Source organism: Dromaius novaehollandiae, chromosome 2 (genome assembly GCF_036370855.1).
Source record: "Dromaius novaehollandiae isolate bDroNov1 chromosome 2, bDroNov1.hap1, whole genome shotgun sequence".
NCBI classification, from domain to species: domain Eukaryota; kingdom Metazoa; phylum Chordata; class Aves; order Casuariiformes; family Dromaiidae; genus Dromaius; species Dromaius novaehollandiae.
The window spans coordinates 167606262-167626837 of NC_088099.1; the positions used below are offsets into that span (position 1 = coordinate 167606262).

Consider the following 20576-nt stretch of genomic DNA (forward strand, 5'->3'; position numbering starts at 1 on the left):
TCCACGCTGTGAGCATTGTGCCAGTGTACAGTAAGTGATGAGTGTGTGTACAGTGAGCAGGAGTTTGCATCTGTTCCTGGGAGTGCTGTGTGTGCGTAGCCTTGCGTGTGCATGCATCCTACGTGGTGTGTCCTCACCACGGCATGCAGCAGAGGGAAGGCTGCTGACCTTCATTCAACCTTGAGATTTATCATTTATCATTTATGATAACAGGAAATTCCTAGGTTTCCCTGCATGTACAGATGGAGAAGGGGAAAAAGGAGAAAACAAGAAGGGGAAAATTTCAGCTGGCTGGAAAACACTGGTGGGCCATATTAGCTGCCAGCAATGTGTTATAACTGACAGAGGAAAGTGCTGTAGGGACCATCCAGTCCTCTTACCAGAAATATATCCTGGAAATGAACAAGTATTCATGAAATGTGGAAGACCGGGGACCAGAACCCACAGATGAGGTGGGCAAGTAGACATTTTGATGGAGTAAGTATGTCCTACAAGTCCCCTGGCTGGTTCATTGACCTCCAGCCTGCACAACCAGAGCCACAGCTTGGGTTGCAGAGCTCAGGTTTGAATGTCCTCCAATGCCATCCCATAATTCCCCGGTCCAATATGATCCTACTTATCCCCTTACCTATTCGTCACTGACTTCCTCCGTCTTGCAAAATACCTTCTGCGCTGACCTTCAGCCCCTGTCCCATGGCTGCATCCTCTGCCTCCCTACAATGCAAACAGGCACTCTCCTCCACTTAGACGTGAGTGTTTCACAAAGCAGCTGAGACATTGAAGGCTTCAACCTTCTTTTCAAATGTAGCTGAGATCAGCTGAGGGCACAAACAGGTATTAGGGAGAGACAACCAGCTCCCTAGGCATAGCTCATGTGTTTCATTTCATTGGGAAACCAGGCTGCAGACACAGCCAGCCATTAGCGATGCATTGAAATGAATTCTGAGTTGGTGGTTAAACATACGAATCAAAATAAAACAAGATAAAATAAACCCCCACCAAGCCTGGTATTACAGTCTTAGCATTCATGACTGCATATTTCACCAATTACTGCTCTCTTTGCAATGTTCTCTCTCTCTCGGCAGATTGTTATAGTATTATACTGCTACTGACATCAAACCTCATCTCAGATGGCCCTGAGAAAAAAATCCTTTTGGCTGTATTAAGTAGAAAAGTATTCAGTGGGTGGATCCTGGGACAAGCCAGTCCTGTTCATGGGCCAGCTGTGCTGTTAACAACCCCCTGCAGCATATTTCAGCATCTGATCTACGCTCTCTCACATGCTGCTGTGCTTGGCTGATTTTGAACAATATTAACCTGTGAAAACATAAGGAAGTTTGTGCATGTCCTGGATGGAACAATCACCTTGGTCACACCTTGGTATGTCAGTTCTCCACTGCCATCGACCTGTTTAGCTAACTGGTGATGAAAAGTGAATTTTGTATGTGCAGTTCATCACTACTTTGGACATCTGGGATCTGCATCTGATGCAACATGCAAAAACTTCTTCACTAAAACCACCATCATTAAAATCATCACCATCTCTGTCTCTTTATTTTCTCCATAGCCCATTCCTCCTCTTTTTTACAGTCTGATCTGTGCTCAAAGTCATTACAGTATTCAGATAATCGGTTATCTGTAAGCCTTCTTCCTTTCTCTCACTGCCATGTCAGACTCAGTTTCCTGCTTGTATCTAGCAGACATGGAAAGTCCTGTGTCAAGAAATTATTTTTTTGCCTATGGAAGCAAGCCAGCCCCTGCTTTCTACCACCTACATCATGTAAAAGCCACAGGTAGACACCTCCATTCCTTTATCCACTGGCCTGTTCAAAAGCAACTGCATACTACATGACCTGGAGAAAACATATCGCTGCAGTAAGGAGGGCATATTTTACAAATACCCATATACACATATGTATGATCACATGAGTGTATACATATGAAAAAACACATATGTGCATGTACTTGTCTATTGACCTGATTTCAGGATGGAAAGTGGGAAAAGGAAAAGATAAGGAAAGAAGATAAGATGCAGGAGACAATGGTTGTACAGTACCAGAGAGAGGGGAAACACAGTCTGAGGGTAGCATAGCAGTAGGTGGTTTTTAAAAAGTCTTCAGACGTGTAAGGGTTTTTTTTTTCTTTTTTCTTTTTTTTTTTGGAGTGATTTTGTACTCTAATTTAGGTCACAGCCTGTGATACTTGGCTATTGGATAGTCATTAAAGATTTAGTGTAAACACTGTTATGTCTTGAGAGGAATACAATCCTTGCTTGACCAAGCCATAAGGCTCAGTTCTCCTCAGCATCCTGGCATCATATACCTTGCTAATGCATCCCTCACTGGTATTTATGAGCCTTGTGGTTGACTGGTCTTTGCAGGGAGAAGCTTTGTTACTTGCCTTGTAATATGCTTATTTTGGTGAGCAAATGTGGACTCAGGAGTAACACCAGTGTCTGAGGCGCAGCTGGCAGGTTGAATGACTCACTGCTGTTTCAAACTTATGAATTATGCTGTTCTTTGGGTAAAACACATTACCAGTCTTCTTGCAGAGCACCCGTACTGTTCTGAAAAGTTGTTATGAACCTCTAGCAGTCCAGGACATCCAGATGCTAATTCCATCAGCAGCTCATTTCTAAACCAGCATTGTATTACATCCTAGAGCTGCAAGTGTGGATTCGCTGCAAGCAACATCATCACCCATTTTCAGAACAGCTAGCTTCTGCCTACAGGCACTCCAGATGCCTGCTAGTCAACCCAGGTCTCCAAGATGACGTGCTTCCAGTGTCCACTGCAGCTTGTCCTCCGTTTGGATACACCTGGGCAGAAATCCACTATTTTTACTGTATGTATGATGTCTTTCCCCTTTTTTACTTTGCAATCCAATGTGAATGAACTTCCTTCAGAAATTTGCCTCTAAGGACCAGAACTGAAGGATCCAAGGGTCAGAGATAATTCCTGGGAACCTGCCCCTCAAGGTTCTCATCTCCACTTCCACTTCTCCATCAAGAGGTTGCAATGTTTCCAACGGGCAAGGTGGCCATGCAATGTCCACTTTTCAGGGATGTTTTGGAAACAAAGATGATGATGCTACAATCAGTACAAGTGATAATCTGTCTGGGCATCAGTAAAGCTTTGTTACGGCTTCCAAAGATTTCATAGAGCTACTAAAGCTCATCAGACCACCACATTTCAGGCAGGAGGGGCTATTAAGTCTTGAGCTGATGCCATTTGGGACAGGAGGAATGAGATGGCAATTATCAACTGGTAAGCCAAACATAAGCTCCATACAAATTGTGAAAACAATGTTACTAAATGCAATCAATAAAGAGCAAGAGGATGCGAATACAACTAATGTCAGTCAATGTGTTCTTGTGGAGAGGGATCCTTGTCGAGATAGCCTGATGACGTTTCTGATGATGTAACAAGTTCTGTGGTACTGGTAAATACAACGATGTGAGACTTTTGTAAAGGATTTGACTCATTATTTCCAGTAGTCTGATTTTTTTTTATGAGTAATATAAACATCAAATTGATTAAGAGCTGGAAAAGTGACTGTCTCAGAAAGAACTTGTCAATGGGGAATCATCACTGAAGCAGATTCTGCAAGAACTATTCAACATTGTTATCAAAGATTTCAGAAAAAGAATAAAATCACCACTGAGAATGATCAGCAAAATGAAAAAGTAGTGAGGAAAGAGTGGATCTATAGAGACATGTGAACTGTTTGGGAAGCTTGATGTGGCGGACAGATGAATGAATTTTTTTGCCTTAAACATTTCTTGGTGCATGGGGTGCAGGCAGGCCATAACCCCGAACAAGCCATCTGTCCCTGGCGGAAACAGGACTGGGCTGCTGCGACCCCCGAGATGGTCTCCCTGCGACCACCCAGAACACACCGAGCCTGCACTGAACGAGACCGCAATCGGGCAGAGACTTTGGGATCTGGACTGTAAATTATTGTCCGTTTTTAGCACAACTTCTATAAAACTTGCTTGGCATGAGTGGCTAAATTTGCTGAAGCCTTAGGCCGCACTCCCTAGTACAGTGAGAAAGGGCCCAGAGCTGCTGCAGGCGGGAATGATAAGGGCGTTACCAGCAATTTGCATTCCTGTGCACTGCTGAAACGGTGCTAATTGCTGGAGTTACCACCTCTTTGTCAAGACCTTGAGAGGTGATGGTGGGACCCGAGGAAGGAAGACACACCTATAGGAAGGAAGACACACCTGTCTGCAGAAACTGCAACAGAAAAGATAAGGGAGAAAAGAAACAGCCTGCCTAGGAACAACGATGAGATCCAATAAGGAGCAGGAGACCCCAGACTCAAAAATTACTATTGGTCTGAACTACCACGTGGGGGGGTGGGAAACTTAATTTGAAAAAGCTATAATTGCCCAGGGATCTCTTTGTTCAGGGTCCCTCTTTGGAGGTACCCAACTCGAGCTGTAACCACTGCACGCGTGTCATTCCGAGCTAACCTAGGGTCGGACCCAACTCGAGTTGTAATTACTGCACGCGCACCACCAAAACTTACACCCAGGGTGAAGAGGAGCCACCTACCACCAGACGGGAGCCCCCCCCCCCACTGCCGAGACTCCCAAAGGAAGAGGACCAACAGGACGCCGCTGGATCCACGGGTGGTGATATCTTTCTCTCTCTCTCTCTCTCTCTCTCTCTCTCTCTCTTTCCCCTTCTCTTTGTTGAATGTTGGTAAGATCTGTTTTGTCTAGCTAGTTGCAGTATTCACCATTGAATTATCCTATTTGACCACATGCCTTATCTTTGTGTTAATAAATCTTAAAACTGGTTGGCTGGTGTCGTTTCACCTTAATTCAGTCCAAGGGCATCACGAACTTGGTCGTTTGGCCCCAAGGGGAGGGAGGTCGTCCTGAACGACTCCTTTCGGGCCGCGACATAATTGGCGTAGTCGGCAGGATGCCCTTGAGATACTGAACCTACCAGAAGGGACCAGGGCCCTTAGCGTGGCCCCTTCCTTGGGAAGTGCCTGCCAGGAGCGGGGACAGAGGATCTTGTTGTAAAGATCCACACTGGGTACGTGAACCCACAGTAGGCTGAATAATTTGGAGTACAGAGGATCTTGTAAAGATCCACACTGGGTACGTGAACCCACAGTAGGCTGAATAATTTGGAGTACAGAGGATCTTGTTGTAAAGATCCACACTGGGTACGTGAACCCACAGTAGGCTGAATAATTTGGAGTACAGAGGATCTTGTTGTAAAGATCCACACTGGGTACGTGAACCCACAGTAGGCTGAATAATTTGGAGTAGTCTCCTTTTGTGTTGTGTGATAGTTGTTGTCGGGATCGATTTGAGGATCCGACAATGGAGGATAATCCTCTCTTTGAAAAATTGAAGGGCTATAAAGCCCTGCCCTCTCTTCCTGGCATGGCTTGGGCCCAAAACAATTGGCATGACTCAAAGGCGGTGGCAGATAGGATCACTCTTTTGGCAAAGGAACGAAAACTACAAACCGGGAAAGGAAAAGCAACAGTTTGTGCTGTTTTAGGGGCGGCACTAATTGCTGCCCAGAGGGAGAGGCAAGGTGATAAAGAGACAATTGAGTCCTTGCAAGAACAGATAAGAAACTCGCAGAGTCGAGACAAAGAGACAATTGAGTCTTTGCAAGAACAGGTGAGAAACTTGCAAAGTCAACTTGCTGCTGAGCGCAACCATACTCAGCGACTTCAAACAATCTTATCGGACTCATTAGACCGAGAGAGAATCCTGCGGTCTGAACTGGAAGAAAACAGGCGGGGGTTTGATGATAGTGAACTGGGATTCTCGAATTTGGCAAAACTAGACGGAAAACAGGCATCTGATCTAAAATCCATATATCCAATTAAAGAATTAGAAGAGAGCAGGAACCTCTTTTATCCTGGAGATGGGAACGTAGTAATGAGACCCTTGATTAAAACTGAAACCATTGATAATGGTCAAGGGGGTATTCAACAACATACCACGCGTATTATCCCCTATTCCCCTCAGGACTTGGCTAAAATACAGGAAAAATATTCCCGGGGCTCCCGGGAAACTGAAACTGAGTATGTGTGGAGAGTCTCCCTCACTGGGGGGGATCGCATTCTGCTGAGCGAAGATGAGGCTAGAGGATATTGGGGACCCGGAGTCTTCCTAACCACAAATGATAATAGGGAACCATGGTCCTTGACCCAGAGGGTAGCCTACTGGGCAGGAGGATTAGACCCAATGGAAAGAGGAGACCCTTTTTCTATTAAAACACCCACAGCGGGCCACATTTTGGAAAGCGTGCAGAAAACTGCTTGCCTCCAATTGATGCATGACCGTTTGCTGCTTCCGCAGCAGCCCTCCCCCATGCAGTGTGTGGCAGACCCCGAGAGGTTACATCCTCTGATCAGGGGACTTCCTGATGCTTTAAAGCTTTATGCTGTTCAGCTGCAAGACCGATTACGAACTCCTCGACCGAGGCGAAGGGGAGGCTCCCCTGACATGACTTGGGGGGAAGTGGCACAGGAACTAATTAATTACGGAAGGCGTATGGGATTCACTGGCCAGGGGGAAACAAAGCATAAAGCAGAAATAAGAAGAGTTGAGGAAAGTGGGAGGCAATATAAATCACTGCAACACCCACATCCTGGGAAAATGGTACGGGTGTCGGATAGCAGGAGACAATTATTATGGGCAGAAGGCATTTCAAAGGGAATTCCCAGAGAAGTCATGGATAGGTTACCAACTCCCAACCTGGAAAGTTTGGTAAGAAGTTGGGACAGGATAAGGGGAACCCCATATTCCTCAAATCCCAAAGACCCTGCTCCCTTATCCCAAGAACCTAGAGTAGTAACCCCGTCTGCACCGCAGGAAATTGATGTGGTTGATTTTAAACCCTCGGAGTCGGGAAACCCCCTGAGCCGTCCCTTTTAAGTGAGCCGGGGGATGGCCAGTGGGTCCACTTAAGGAGGCTCACAGAAGACAGCAGAGGAGACTTGTTGATAACTTTCCCACTAGGGCCCTTTAAAACTCCAGTTACTTTCTTAGTAGACACTGGGGCCCAGATATCAGCTCTTCGGAAGGATATTGCTGATAACAATGGGATAGTGGCTGATAAGAAACCGATCTGGGTCACTGATGTTTTTGGCAATTCTAAGCCACAACCGACAGCCTGAATTAAATGCTGGCTGCCAGGTGATGAATCTGCAGTTGAAACCACAATGATACTAGGAGATTTGCCAACAAATATTATGGGACTTGACCTACTAAAAGGCCGTGCCTGGGTAGACTCGGGAGGAAAAGAATGGACGTTTGGGCTCCCTGTAGCCTCGATGAGGCTGCTTCAGTCAGCACCCGCACTTCCTCCTTCAAAAATAACCAATGTCAAACCCTATGCTCTGCCATTAGGAGCAAGGGAGGGAATTGCCCCTGTAATAACTGAATTACGAGAACAGGGGATAATTATTCCCACTCACTCACCTTATAACTCCCCTGTATGGCCAGTCCGTAAACCAAACGGAAAGTGGAGACTGACAATTGATTATCGGCGTCTGAATGCCAATACAGGTCCTTTAACAGCTGCTGTGCCTAATATAGCTGAACTGATTGCAACTATACGGGAGCAAGCCCATCAAATTTTAGCAACCATCGATGTTAAAGACATGTTTTTTATGGTCCCCTTGCAGGAAATAGATAGAGATCGTTTTGCTTTTACATGGGAGGGTATGCAATTCACTTTTACACGTCTCCCCCAGGGATACCGCCACTCACCAACCATTGCCCACTACGCACTGGCACAAGAGCTTGCTCAAATCACGCCTGAAAAAGGGGTCAAAGTATATCAATATATTGATGATATATTGGTTGGCGGCTCTGATGCCACTGCGGTGGGAAAAACCCAATCTGAAATAATTAGCCATTTGGAAAGTTTAGGACTCCAAATTCCGACAGAAAAGATACAGCCTCCCTCTTCTGAGGTGAAATTCCTAGGCATTTGGTGGAGGGGAGGAGCAGTATGTATTCCCCCTGAGACTTTAACCTCCCTTGAACAAGTAAAGATGCCTGGAAATAAGAAGGAATTACAACATGCCCTAGGCCTGCTGGTATTTTGGAGAGAACACATTCCAGATTTTTCCATCATAGCACGTCCTTTATATGATTTGATACGCAAAAGGGCTACCTGGAATTGGACCCCAATTCATGAGGAAGCCTTAGAATTGTTAATCTTTGAGGCTGGGGTTTATCAAGCCTTAGGGCCAATACACCCAACAGATCCACTCCATATTGAGTGGGGTTTTGCAATTCATGGATTATCTATACATATGTGGCAACGTGGGCCTGAAGGTCCGACTCGCCCCGTAGGTTTTTACTCACGCAGTTTCAAAGATGCAGAGAAGCGATACTCTGCCTGGGAGAAGGGCCTCTTTGTAGTTAGCCTGGCTTTGCAAGAAGCTGAAAGGGTCATACGACAGCAATCGATTATTTTAAGAGGACCCTTTAAGGTCTTGAAGCCAATATTAGCTGGAACTCCACCTCCTATGGGGGTTGCACAACGAGAAACAGTAAGGAAGTGGTATGCGCAGTTAGATCACTACTACCATACACACAAGGTAGAAGAGGGTACACCTAAGATGCTTCAAATACAGGATGCACCTCCTGATCACCCAGATCAGGAACCTCCTCCTTCTGTTATAAAACCTGCTCCTCCTTTTGAATCCCAACTAAAAAATGTATGGTTTACTGACGCCTCCTCTAAAAGAGAAGGTAAGGTCTGGAAATACCGAGCAGTAGCATTGCATGTTGATTCAGGAGACCGGATAGTAACGGAAGGGGAGGGGAGTGCTCAGGTAGGAGAGTTGATAGCAGTTTGGAGTGTGATAAAGCGAGAAGCAGAAAACACAGAACCAGTGTTCATTTACACCGATTCATATGCTGTGTTCAAGGGATGTACTGAATGGCTCCCATTCTGGGAGCAAAACCAGTGGGAAGTTAATCGAATACCAGTGTGGCAACGAGAGAAATGGGAAGAAATTCTCAGCATTGCCAAACAGAAATCTTTCCTAGTAGGATGGGTAGCTGCACACCAAACAGGAAACCACCCCGCTCACCTTTTGAATAACCAAGTAGATTCGCTAACCCGCCTAGCTACATTAGCAGCAGAAGCAGAAGGGGAAAAATGGGAACATCTGTTAGAATGGTTGCATGTTAAACGAGACCATTCTGGAAGTAAAGACCTTTATAAAGAGGCAGTCAGCAGGGGATGGTCTGTGACCAGGGAGCTATGTAACACTGTTATCTCAGCATGCGGCCTATGCCGTACACGATTAGAAGGACATAACCCTCTCAAGGACCAACCCCTACACTTAAGAGACAATAAGGGGCTGTGGGACACTTGGCAAATAGACTACATCGGCCCTTTTCGCCTCTCAGAAGGGAAAAGGCATGTATTGGTAGGAGTCGAGGTAATTTCAGGATTAACCCAAGCTGAAGCTGTCCCGCGAGCAACAGGGGAATATACAGTAAACAGTCTGAAATCATGGTTTAGTTGTTTTCCTAAACCCCGAGTTATCCAATCAGATAACGGTAGCCACTTTACTGCCGGAGTAGTCCAAGAATGGGCACGAGAGGAAGGGATACAATGGATTTTCCATACCCCATATTATCCCCAGGCAAACGGTATTGTAGAACGTACAAACGGACTCTTAAAACGAACCCTGAGACCACACAATCCTGGATGGGCGCGACGAATATCTGATGCAGTAACTAAGGTCAATGGACGATGGGGAGTAAATGGCTGCCCCAGACTCACTGCTTTTTGCCCTAATCCTCCATCCCTCTTACCTGGGACTACGGAGAATAAGAAACCAAGGAATCCCTTGTATTACCCGGGACAACCGGTTCTGGTGGACTTACCCACTGTGGGACAAATACCTCTAGTACTGAAAGCTTCAAAAAATCTGTATGCATGGGTAGCTACTGATGCCCATGGGAAAGATCACAGAATCCATACCAGGTGGATCCTCCCTTCCTTTTAGGTCAACAATGTCAAAGTGTGGTCGGGCTGTGAGGTCCGAACCTGATTCCCTTCCCTTTACAGGACCAAGAGAAGAAAAGGAAGAGGGCACTAGGGAAGAAGACTTGTCTTATGTTGAGCCTGAGTGTCCTCGACGGGTACTACCTGTGGTAGTTATAATAGTTATTTTTATCTTTTTTTTTTTTGTAATTGTGTGCTGCGATCATAATTAGCTTTGTTGTTGAAAACACAACAGCCAAGAATGGCATTCTTGACCTATGTTGGAAAGATATTTCTTATCTTAATATGCTTATATGTGCTATGGCAAACCTACCACCAGAATCAGGATTACACCCAAGGTAAAAATAAGCGAACTTTATCAATCCAAGCCACCCATGGTTTGGAGGATAACTTAATCCTAGCCTTGGTAAAGGGGTTTGCAACTTCCCTAAATGAATCTAGTATTACTGCCTGCTTGCCTATGCCTAAATCTGTAGAAGACCCCCTTCCCATGGGTATTCTTCCCACAGACATAGCAGGCAGTCTGCTGAGACTGTGGAATACCCGGGGTATCCTTGAAATAGTGAATCCTTATTCCCCAGATAGAAGGCGAGTTTCCGTGAAATTTGATCAACCGTTTAATTTTTCCACCATCAATCGCACAAACTGTACATATTACGAAAGAGGTTTAAACGTAACTTTCACCTGCAATATGATCCCGTGGGGAACTACAGATTTACAACCTTGGGGGCGAGCAACTAATGTCCTACAGTATAATCAACCAATAAATACAACCTGGTGCATTCAATGGAACAGAGGGCAAGATTGTCCCAAGAGGGAAAAGCCCAAGAGTAATTGTGCCTGGTTTGGATTAGACTATCGGGGTTTCACGCCATTCGAACCAGGACTCTCTTTTGCCCCAGTATCAAACAAGTCAGCGTTGTGGTCTTGCCAAAATGTAATAAATTGCTCTAACTGGAAACAATATGATTGGGTTGAATACTATTGGCCAGTTTATATCACCTTAAAAATGGGCTGTTTGTGCCGAAATCACAGCATAGCATACAAATCAGTGAGTGAAAATTTTGCACCTCCTAATGACTGTCATGTTGCCTCTGGTGACGCTCCGGCTGGTTTGATCTGGGCCTGCAGTGATGGTAATATGTATACTTCTTTATGGGCTGGGCTACCTGACCTCCAATGTACCTTGGGACTCCCAACATTATGTCCTGTGTGGAAACGGACTCCTATCCGACCCCACTGGATATCCCGCATGAAACGGGCAAAAATAACACTGGACGGAGATGTAGAAGGGTGGCAAGACCCAGGGGTAGCCACCCGCATAGCCTGGGGAATGGAAGGATTCTGGGGCTTTGGGTCTGCTACCACGCGAACGCGAATATGGTTAAGTAAGTTAGCTTATCAAGTAGGAAAACTAGCTAATGCTACTGAAGCTAGTATACAGTTGCTTAATCAGCAACTGCAAGCCACATCAAAAATGGCTCTTCAAAACCGCATGGCACTAGACTTGATGATGGTACATCAAAATGGGCTTTGTGGTTACTTAAACCTCTCCAGTACTGATTGCTGTATCTATATCCCTAATGTTACACTGGACCTTAATGACCAACTAGAAAGGATACGACAAGTGGCAAAAGACACCCGTGAGCTCCAAGAATCAATGAATTCTAATTGGCTTTCAAAAATATTTAGTTGGTTTGGACTCAGTGTCGCTGGTTGGATTCAAAGTTTGATACAATATGTGATAATGTTTATTGCAGTTGTGATTATCGTAAGCATAGCAATATCCTGTGTAAAATCAACTATAATAAAAACTGTTAACATACGAATGGTCCAACTGACTAATTATGCTCCCCTACCAAAGGAGGAGGACGAGGAGGGCCTAATCGATGTCCCTAAGGCTGAAATAGCAATTTAAGACCAGGCTGAGGAACCTTTTTAACTCACGGGGTGGAGTGCATGGTTACACACGGAAGAATGGCGAGGAGATAGGCAATAGAGATCAGGACAACTATAATCCAGATATTTTTTTGTAAAGAAACCATAGGAGGTACTCTGTGATTTGCTATAATGATATGTTTATCTATTCTGTAAAACTGGTCCTGGTGACCCACCGGAACTTAGTGGGTAGAAAACAATAAAACGCGTCAGGTGACTAGAGTACCCAGGCTCAAACCACGCATGCGCCACAACGGCCATCAGCCTTGGCATCAACCACGAGGGCCGCAGTCAACAATCCCCAACCATCCTTGCGACGCTGGAGCCCTGAGGATAACAGAAAGAGGTACCCCCCACACACGCCCCGTCACAACTTGGACGACAGATACATCGGTGGATTATACTAGAAGAATGGAAAAGAAGATGTTATACACAGCTATGTTAGTTCATGTTGCAGTACTTGTTCTTTGGCTATTGCTGTAACTGTTCTTTTAATATGCCCTTGTTTGCCTCACAATTGTCATTGTAAAGGATCACCTTTCTCCAATGACTCCCCAGAGCCATAGGCAAATCCTCAAACTTTTCCTGGGACACATTTTGGTGTGGTTATTTTTAGATATGTTATTGTTAGCTTTAGATATGTTAAGATATTGTTCTTTAGATATGTTATTGTCAAAAGAAGTTATTGTTCAGAAAATTGATTAGTTTTGGACATATTATTGTTAAAAGTAGATATTCTTAATAATTGTTCATGACTACTGTGCGCACTTCTACTATTTCTATACTTCTTTCTGATCTCTCTCTCTGTCTCATATCACCACTGTGGATGAAGGCCATGAAGACTTCAGGAAGGAGACGTACCAATCAATGTTTAAGTCACAGGGTGGTGTGGCGGACAGATGAATGAATTTTTTTGCCTTAAACATTTCTTGGTGCATGGGGTGCAGGCAGGCCATAACCCCGAACAAGCCATCTGTCCCTGGCGGAAACAGGACTGGGCTGCTGCGACCCCCGAGATGGTCTCCCTGCGACCACCCAGAACACACCGAGCCTGCACTGAATGAGACCGCAATCGGGCAGAGACTTTGGGATCTGGACTGTAAATTATTGTCCGTTTTTAGCACAACTTCTATAAAACTTGCTTGGCATGAGTGGCTAAATTTGCTGAAGCCTTAGGCCGCACTCCCTAGTACAGTGAGAAAGGGCCCAGAGCTGCTGCAGGCGGGAATGATAAGGGCGTTACCAGCAATTTGCATTCCTGTGCACTGCTGAAACGGTGCTAATTGCTGGAGTTACCACCTCTTTGTCAAGACCTTGAGAGGTGATGGTGGGACCCGAGGAAGGAAGACACACCTATAGGAAGGAAGACACACCTGTCTGCAGAAACTGCAACAGAAAAGATAAGGGAGAAAAGAAACAGCCTGCCTAGGAACAACGATGAGATCCAATAAGGAGCAGGAGACCCCAGACTCAAAAATTACTATTGGTCTGAACTACCACGTGGGGGGGTGGGAAACTTAATTTGAAAAAGCTATAATTGCCCAGGGATCTCTTTGTTCAGGGTCCCTCTTTGGAGGTACCCAACTCGAGCTGTAACCACTGCACGCGTGTCATTCTGAGCTAACCTAGGGTCGGACCCAACTCGAGTTGTAATTACTGCACGCGCACCACCAAAACTTACACCCAGGGTGAAGAGGAGCCACCTACCACCAGACGGGAGCCCCCCCACCCCCCCCACTGCCGAGACTCCCAAAGGAAGAGGACCAACAGGACGCCGCTGGATCCACGGGTGGTGATATCTTTCTCTCTCTCTCTCTCTCTCTCTCTCTCTCTCTTTCCCCTTCTCTTTGTTGAATGTTGGTAAGATCTGTTTTGTCTAGCTAGTTGCAGTATTCACCATTGAATTATCCTATTTGACCACATGCCTTATCTTTGTGTTAATAAATCTTAAAACTGGTTGGCTGGTGTCGTTTCACCTTAATTCAGTCCAAGGGCATCACGAACTTGGTCGTTTGGCCCCAAGGGGAGGGAGGTCGTCCTGAACGACTCCTTTCGGGCCGCGACACTTGACCAGTTCAAACATGAGTCAAGTTGGCCCATCTGAATGCAAATTTTCATATCCACAAACAAGGAATGCAGACCAATTGATCCAAACGGGAACTGCATCAAGAAAAACAGAATCTGAAGAGAATTTAAGCTCCAGAGTGGGCAATACAAACAATTCAACATGAACTTCTTTCCCAGAACAATGCTACAGCAAAAATTATGCATGTGATTATTGAAGGTTTAAGGAAGTGAATTTGGTCTGAAAACATAGTATGGATGAGACTGACACTGACACAGTGCATTTAAAAAACCCAGAATACATACAAAGAAGGGGGGGAGGGGTTAAACCTGGTGAAAGTTCCTCACAACCTGCTTAGCTTAATAAAGAGAAGATTAAGAAGAGACTTCATTACTTTGTCTGAGCAAAGACAAGATACTATGAGTTATTTAGTAAAAACAAGAAGAGATAAACATCAGAAGAATCAGTGGCTGGATGTTAAAGCCAGACAAAATTATATCTAAATTAGTCTTTTGTTTGTGTATTTGTAAGAGAATGATCAATCAGCCAGAGGAGGTGGGTGCCTTGCTAAAGAACATGTGAACTAATGAAATGTTATATTTTGTACAACAGCATGTGTTAAGCAAGTTAAGGTGGAGAAATAAGCTATTGATGCATCTTTCTATTTTGAATATTTGTATTGTGTTTCTTATTTGGTGTGCTCTCCTCCAAAGATCTACATTCATTCAGCAGATGCTGATCTCAGCAGTCGGAGAGATCAGTCATGGGTACTTCAACACTGTATTACAGATTTAGATGTTAGCTCTTTCCTAGCAAAGCGAATAGGTCCAGGGTACAGATTCAAGTGCTGGTCTTGTGTCAGGCCATACCCTTTAATTGCTAGTACATTCCTGGCATAGTTTTGGTCCGTGCCAACTAGCACTTTTCCAGGAAAGGTCAGGACATGTTCTGGAGGATATCAGAGGCCAGTGGCTGTTCCCAGATGTAGCATGGCTGGAGACACTTCTCGCGAAGGAGAGTGGAGTAAAGCCATATGGATGTTTTCTGAGATATCTTGCATCATTTTTCAGAGAAAGAACGGACCCACGCCCTTTTTGGTTTACCAGGACAGGCATAATCCTGAAGGTGATCGAATAAACCATCTAATCTAGGGAACAATCTGGCTTTTTTCTCCTCTTGAATCACTTATCCATACAGAGTCCATACAGGGTCCATAAAGAGACAATGTATATACGAATTTTCTCTTAATAATGTGGAGAAAGTCTCAATCCCTTCCATATCATTATCTCCCTTTACTTCAGTCACTGTGGAGGATGTGAGCTGTCTCTGTGGCCTTGCAAACTGGGTGAAGCAGCTAGTGCATCTATGGAGCCCATATATCCTGCTCCAGCTCTGTGCAGCTTTATTCAAGAAAAAGCATTACAGACAAAACTGGAAAAGGCGCAAACAGACTGAAGTCAAAGCCACTGAGTAACTCTTGTTGCAAACTGACCTAGATAAGTATATTGCCTAGAAGCAACCATCAGAGAGGTCTTCATGTTTAGTTCAAGGATCATGGCCCCAGAAGAAGAAAGGATTTTAAGTGTTATTTCATGGTGTCTGGTTCCGGTCACTCTTCCAATGTCAGGCTCCTATTCTGGAGGAAGCTATCTCTAGACCTTGTGACAGCCTTATCAGTTAGCATAATGCAGACAGTGCAAATTAATGAATAATCCATGAATGTTGCCAACTGACTGACCATCTCTGATCTTATCTACAATAAATGGAGGTTGTGATATTCAGCCATGTCTTAGAACACCGAGAATAACTTTGCACAGTCCCTCAAGATGCATCATCTCCATCAGTTATACAGATTATTTGAAGCAGTTTCCTCTGTCAGTTGGAAGAGTCACTTTAATCACCTGGAATACATCACAGTTATCACAAAAAGTGTAGAGCAACTTCCACAGAACAGAAGAAGTCATACAAAAAAAAAAAAAAAGTAAAACAAATACATAAGAATCAATATGTTCAGATTTTTTTGTGTACTTTTAATCATAAAATCCTGTGCTTCAGAAGTGAATGAAAGCAATTATTAATATTTTGTTACCAAAGCTAAAATGTATCAGTGGTGTTTTCATGAAGATAAGCCAATAAAATGAAGAGTCTAGATATTCCCTGTGGACATCTGCTTTCTAACTAGCTAGGTGACCTCTACTTCAGTAGATACCCAGCTGGATCCTTCTGGTGGCACAAAATTCACATTTAAAATAGCGAGAGACCAGATCTCGACTCCTTCAGGGTACTTCACTTTCAAATCATTGCCATCAGCTTCCTTTCCCTCTGTTGCCCACAAGCTCCCAAAAGCAGATGCTCAGGAGGTATTCCAATATAGATTCTTCCATTTGATTAATAACAAAAATTGTTACTTCACAGAAGGTCCAGGAGTGTCATATTTCCAAAATGTGTATATGCAAATTTACTGCAAAAGGCTCATTTTTGCTCTGTTTAACTTTGAATTAGATGCCCAAAAGCTCCCTCCTAACAACTGTCCTGATAATGATAGTAGCCTGGCTCCAAACAGGAACAGAAGTCTTGAAGAACAGATCAGACAAACATTATCAGGAATAGTTTAGAAACATCTGCTCTTACCTTCAGGCCTGGACACTTAGGGCTAAGTGACCTCGTCTTCTCCAGCCTTTTCTTCCATGGTTTATAACCTTGTGTGTGTGTGACTAGTGATAGTTTTAGCATTTCTAACTACTATTTAAGCTCAGTTAAAGTGGAAATTAGCTATTAATTACCTCTCGCCTGGCTTCAGTTAGAGCATTTGTCAGTAAAAACATCTAAAGTGGCAACAAATTATGTTAATTCCCTTGTGAAAGTGATTAGGCAGGGTTTTGTTTTATTTTTATTTTGTTTTAGGAGGATTGTTGGGGGTGTTTTTTGGTTTGTTGCTTTTTTGTTCCAGGCACTGATCTTTCTGAACCTCTAAAACAGTGACTTGGCATGCTGTCTTCAGACAGCTCCACAAAGAGGATAAAGATGGAAATAAATAGACATATGGTGCACAGGAGCCTAATTCATGCAAAGTTGCTCATCCCGGGCAGATGGAAATGGATGTTTGAGTACCTTGGTTAGAAAGATGCCTTTAAAACTTACCTTCTTTTTATTTTTCCTTTGTCATCAGCTTGGCTAATGAGCAGCTCCAAGGCAACTTTTCTTGTTGCTCAGACTCATGTGCAAATTAATTTTTCCAGTGATGCGCTCCCCCTGCCCCTCCTCTCCTGATCTGTTTGTGAGTTTAGATGCAGATCGATTTATTTAATGGCAGAAAATGTAAAGTACACCCAAACTGTTCCCAGCATTCATGCAGAAGGGGGTGGCCTGATCTGAGGCGTACAGACAGCGAAAAGGGAAGGAGATGCATGAATACATCTGAGTTTTCCCCACAGTCCAGTGGGTTATTCCTTCAACTGTTCTTTAACTGTCAATGGGTCTGCAAAACTCTCCCATGTTGATTTTTTTTTCCTTCTAACTTTTGAATGTTCTGTCTGAAATCATGACTCTTTGTTAGGAACAGCTCATATCAAATTGTAAACCACTGGGAGCTGGGGGGTGGGGGTAGGAATTAATTTGTCTGGGAATCATCCCTCTCAACTCTGCCTTTTGTTTTTTCTATAGCCTTTCCCTGATCATCTGCTCATTGCGTCTCTAATCCCTGAGATGGTGGAAGATGTGCCACTTTGATCCTCAGATAAAGGTACAAAGTCAATTAACTGACTCATGCCAAATGCTCATTTTATTAAATAACTTCCCATGGGGAATCAAAAGAGAAGGCACTGGATCAAGCTGGATGTTACCAGTATCCTGGAGTCCTGCACTCCACCGAAAACCCACTGTGTGCTCGTCAACAAGACTGTGAATTCTCATTCCCAAAGTAATTCAAGATCCAAGCACAGCCAGGTGGGATCTGAGTATTTAAGTCCATGCCAGTAATCCTTGTTAAACCATTATTTAGCTACAGACCATGGTAATAGAGATATCTGGCTAGTATTCTGAGGAACCAAAGGCCTCAAGGAGGAGAAATGCTTTCCTAATCTAGTTATAGCTCATATTTGCATACATCTTCCTCACAGAGAGGTCATTTTCCTCTACACAGAGGTTATTTTGTCATAAATCTGGCAAACTGAGACATTCATCTTCCCTCCTGGGGAAATATGAACAAACATCATACACTTACTAAATCAATAAATGTGAAATATTATGTATTCAATGGTGTAGTAAAACAGAAGAATATTAAACACTGAGCAGTTCAGTGGAAAACAGTCCCAAAATTTGCTGCTAATTGCAGCTTTTCCTGTATTCTGCATAGCAGATGTTGTCACACTAAAGCTGTTTGGGCTTGGTCAGTGATAGGATTGTGGGATTCTTTCCTTTCATAATTTTTTCTTCTCTTTAAAGTTCTGAGGAAAGGTGTTTGCTGGCAGCATTTGCTAAACGTGAGCACAGCTGGAATTCCCACTATAAGGTGAGAAAAGCTAAGGCACTTACAGAGCACACTGTGTGCCTCTGCTTTGCAAAGCAGGCCGTAAGGGGCTGAGCTGGAGGCAAGGTATTCTTCAACATTAAGCCTTCACAGCTAGAGCTGGACGATGGAGTCTATATAAAAATTCCTTCTATATCTTGGTATCTTTCCTGGAAAGAACAGGCATGGAGATTTTAGAAGGAAGCACAGGTCCTAAGGAGAGAATTCATTACTTATCTCCTTGCATATACAGGTTTCTTCCTAATCCCTGGAAAAAACATCCAATAAAAATCAGCTTTCCAGCCTGCTGATAAACCCTGGCTTGTGAAGAGGTTAAGTAAGCAAACTCTGGTATGAAATTTCTCTGCTCAGGTCTTGGCTACCCTCAGAGAAGACCATGCATCTTTGTGTAAGTCCTGTAAAAAAATGCCTTCTGACCTGGAGCACTGGAGTTCAGAACAATGTAGGACATGAGTTTAGAACAGCTTTCTATTTTGTGCTTTGCTTGAAGACGTGACTAACCTTCTCACTGCTGTGTGGTTTTGAGTCCGGAAGAGGAATGGTCAGCAGCTAGAAATAGGACTGACATCTTCCTCTCTCTTCACACATGTATATATATAATCCATGCTGGATTTGCATCAAGTATGGAAGGTTGAAGAGACCATCAAACTACTACATCATTTTAAGCTATTTTTTTCTTCCTATGACTTCTCCTTCCTGAATGTCTCCTCTTTCTCTTGTGTTTTGCCCACTCTGTCCTATAGACCTGCACCCAGGTGCAGAGTAATAGATTTGGACAGCAGAGCCCATAAATAAATCCCCTTTGCATCTTGGTGCTCTTCATGGGGAGAACAGAATCTGAGATTTCAAAAGGGAGAACTGGCTTTTAAGAAATGAACCTACTACTTCTCTCCCTGAACATATCGCCTCCCTCACGAAATCTGGAAGAGACCTGGAGGAATCTGCTCTCCCTCCTACCATGTTCTCTTACGTCATGATCCATCTTCTTCCGCCTTGCCCTTCTTACACACCTGTTTCTTCGTTCTCTTCTGATACTCACCACAATGATACAAACAAAACAATATCACCCTTTTCCTTTTCAACCTTTTTCTGTTGAGAAAACATGGTATATTAGGCTGAAAGCTATTGTTCAGCCTACACTTCAGCTCCTGAGAGCTGGGTATGTGAATGCTATATGAATGGAAGGGATCATGTCCAAGTTCAGTAACAGAATGGAGGTTTGCTTTTTTGTCATTTCTAGCAGCTGCTTTTGGAAGCAGCTTTGTTTTGAAGCTGTAGCAGTCACTCTTGGGGGCTTGTTAATATATTTCCTCAGCTCCTTCCTCTCTGTGGGCATTGTTCCTGCCCTGAGATGCCTCCACTGTTATCCATTCTCCTCCGTCATCAAGTTCAAGCTCTCTGAGGAAGATGAAAACAAAGCTGAATGACGATGAAAGAGGAAAACTGTCTTTGTACACAGCAGTATTCCTTATGAGCTTCATTTCCATGTCCTTCAGCTGCCCATTGCTTTGAACATAATGCTGCCTCGTCTCCTCTCCTTAAACTAGTGTCCTTATATTTTTCTGTCAAACTAGGGGTCCCATGTAGCTCCCTTTCCACTGCTGACAGCACTGGAGTTTGGGAAATGTGAAATGCAGCAGCAGCATTGACACCGTAGAATGGCCTTCAAGACATGACTATTTTGCAACCATATTTGTCATGCATACTGGGGGAGAAAAGAATGGATTGGCTCAATGTTAATACCATTCAAAAATATATAGGCAAAAAGGGAAAGAGGGGATATTCTCCCCCATGCATTTCTTTTAAAATGGCCCTTCAGCAACCTTATTCATAAGGGTTTTGAGCTGCCACCATTTTCCTGGAACCCCTCCCAAGTGCAAGTCTGTGCACTGACTTCTCCCCTGAGTCACATGCCACAGGGCACACAGAACTTTACTTCTGGAGTGGCCATACCAGCTTCATTCCCATCTTACAGAAGGAGGAAGTAGATTCCCTTCCTCCATATCAGGCCTTTCTCCTTGTACCA

At 44.0% G+C, this 20576-nt stretch overlaps 1 long non-coding RNA gene across 1 annotated transcript; it reads left to right on the top strand.

Moving 5' to 3' along the window:
* The first annotated feature begins 3745 nt into the window (after positions 1-3745).
* On the top strand, positions 3746-11856 carry LOC135327647 (uncharacterized). The gene is made up of 2 exons (XR_010388072.1): positions 3746-4636; positions 10083-11856. It is a non-coding gene; the product is annotated as an uncharacterized LOC135327647 (long non-coding RNA).
* The last annotated feature ends 8720 nt before the right edge of the window (positions 11857-20576 follow it).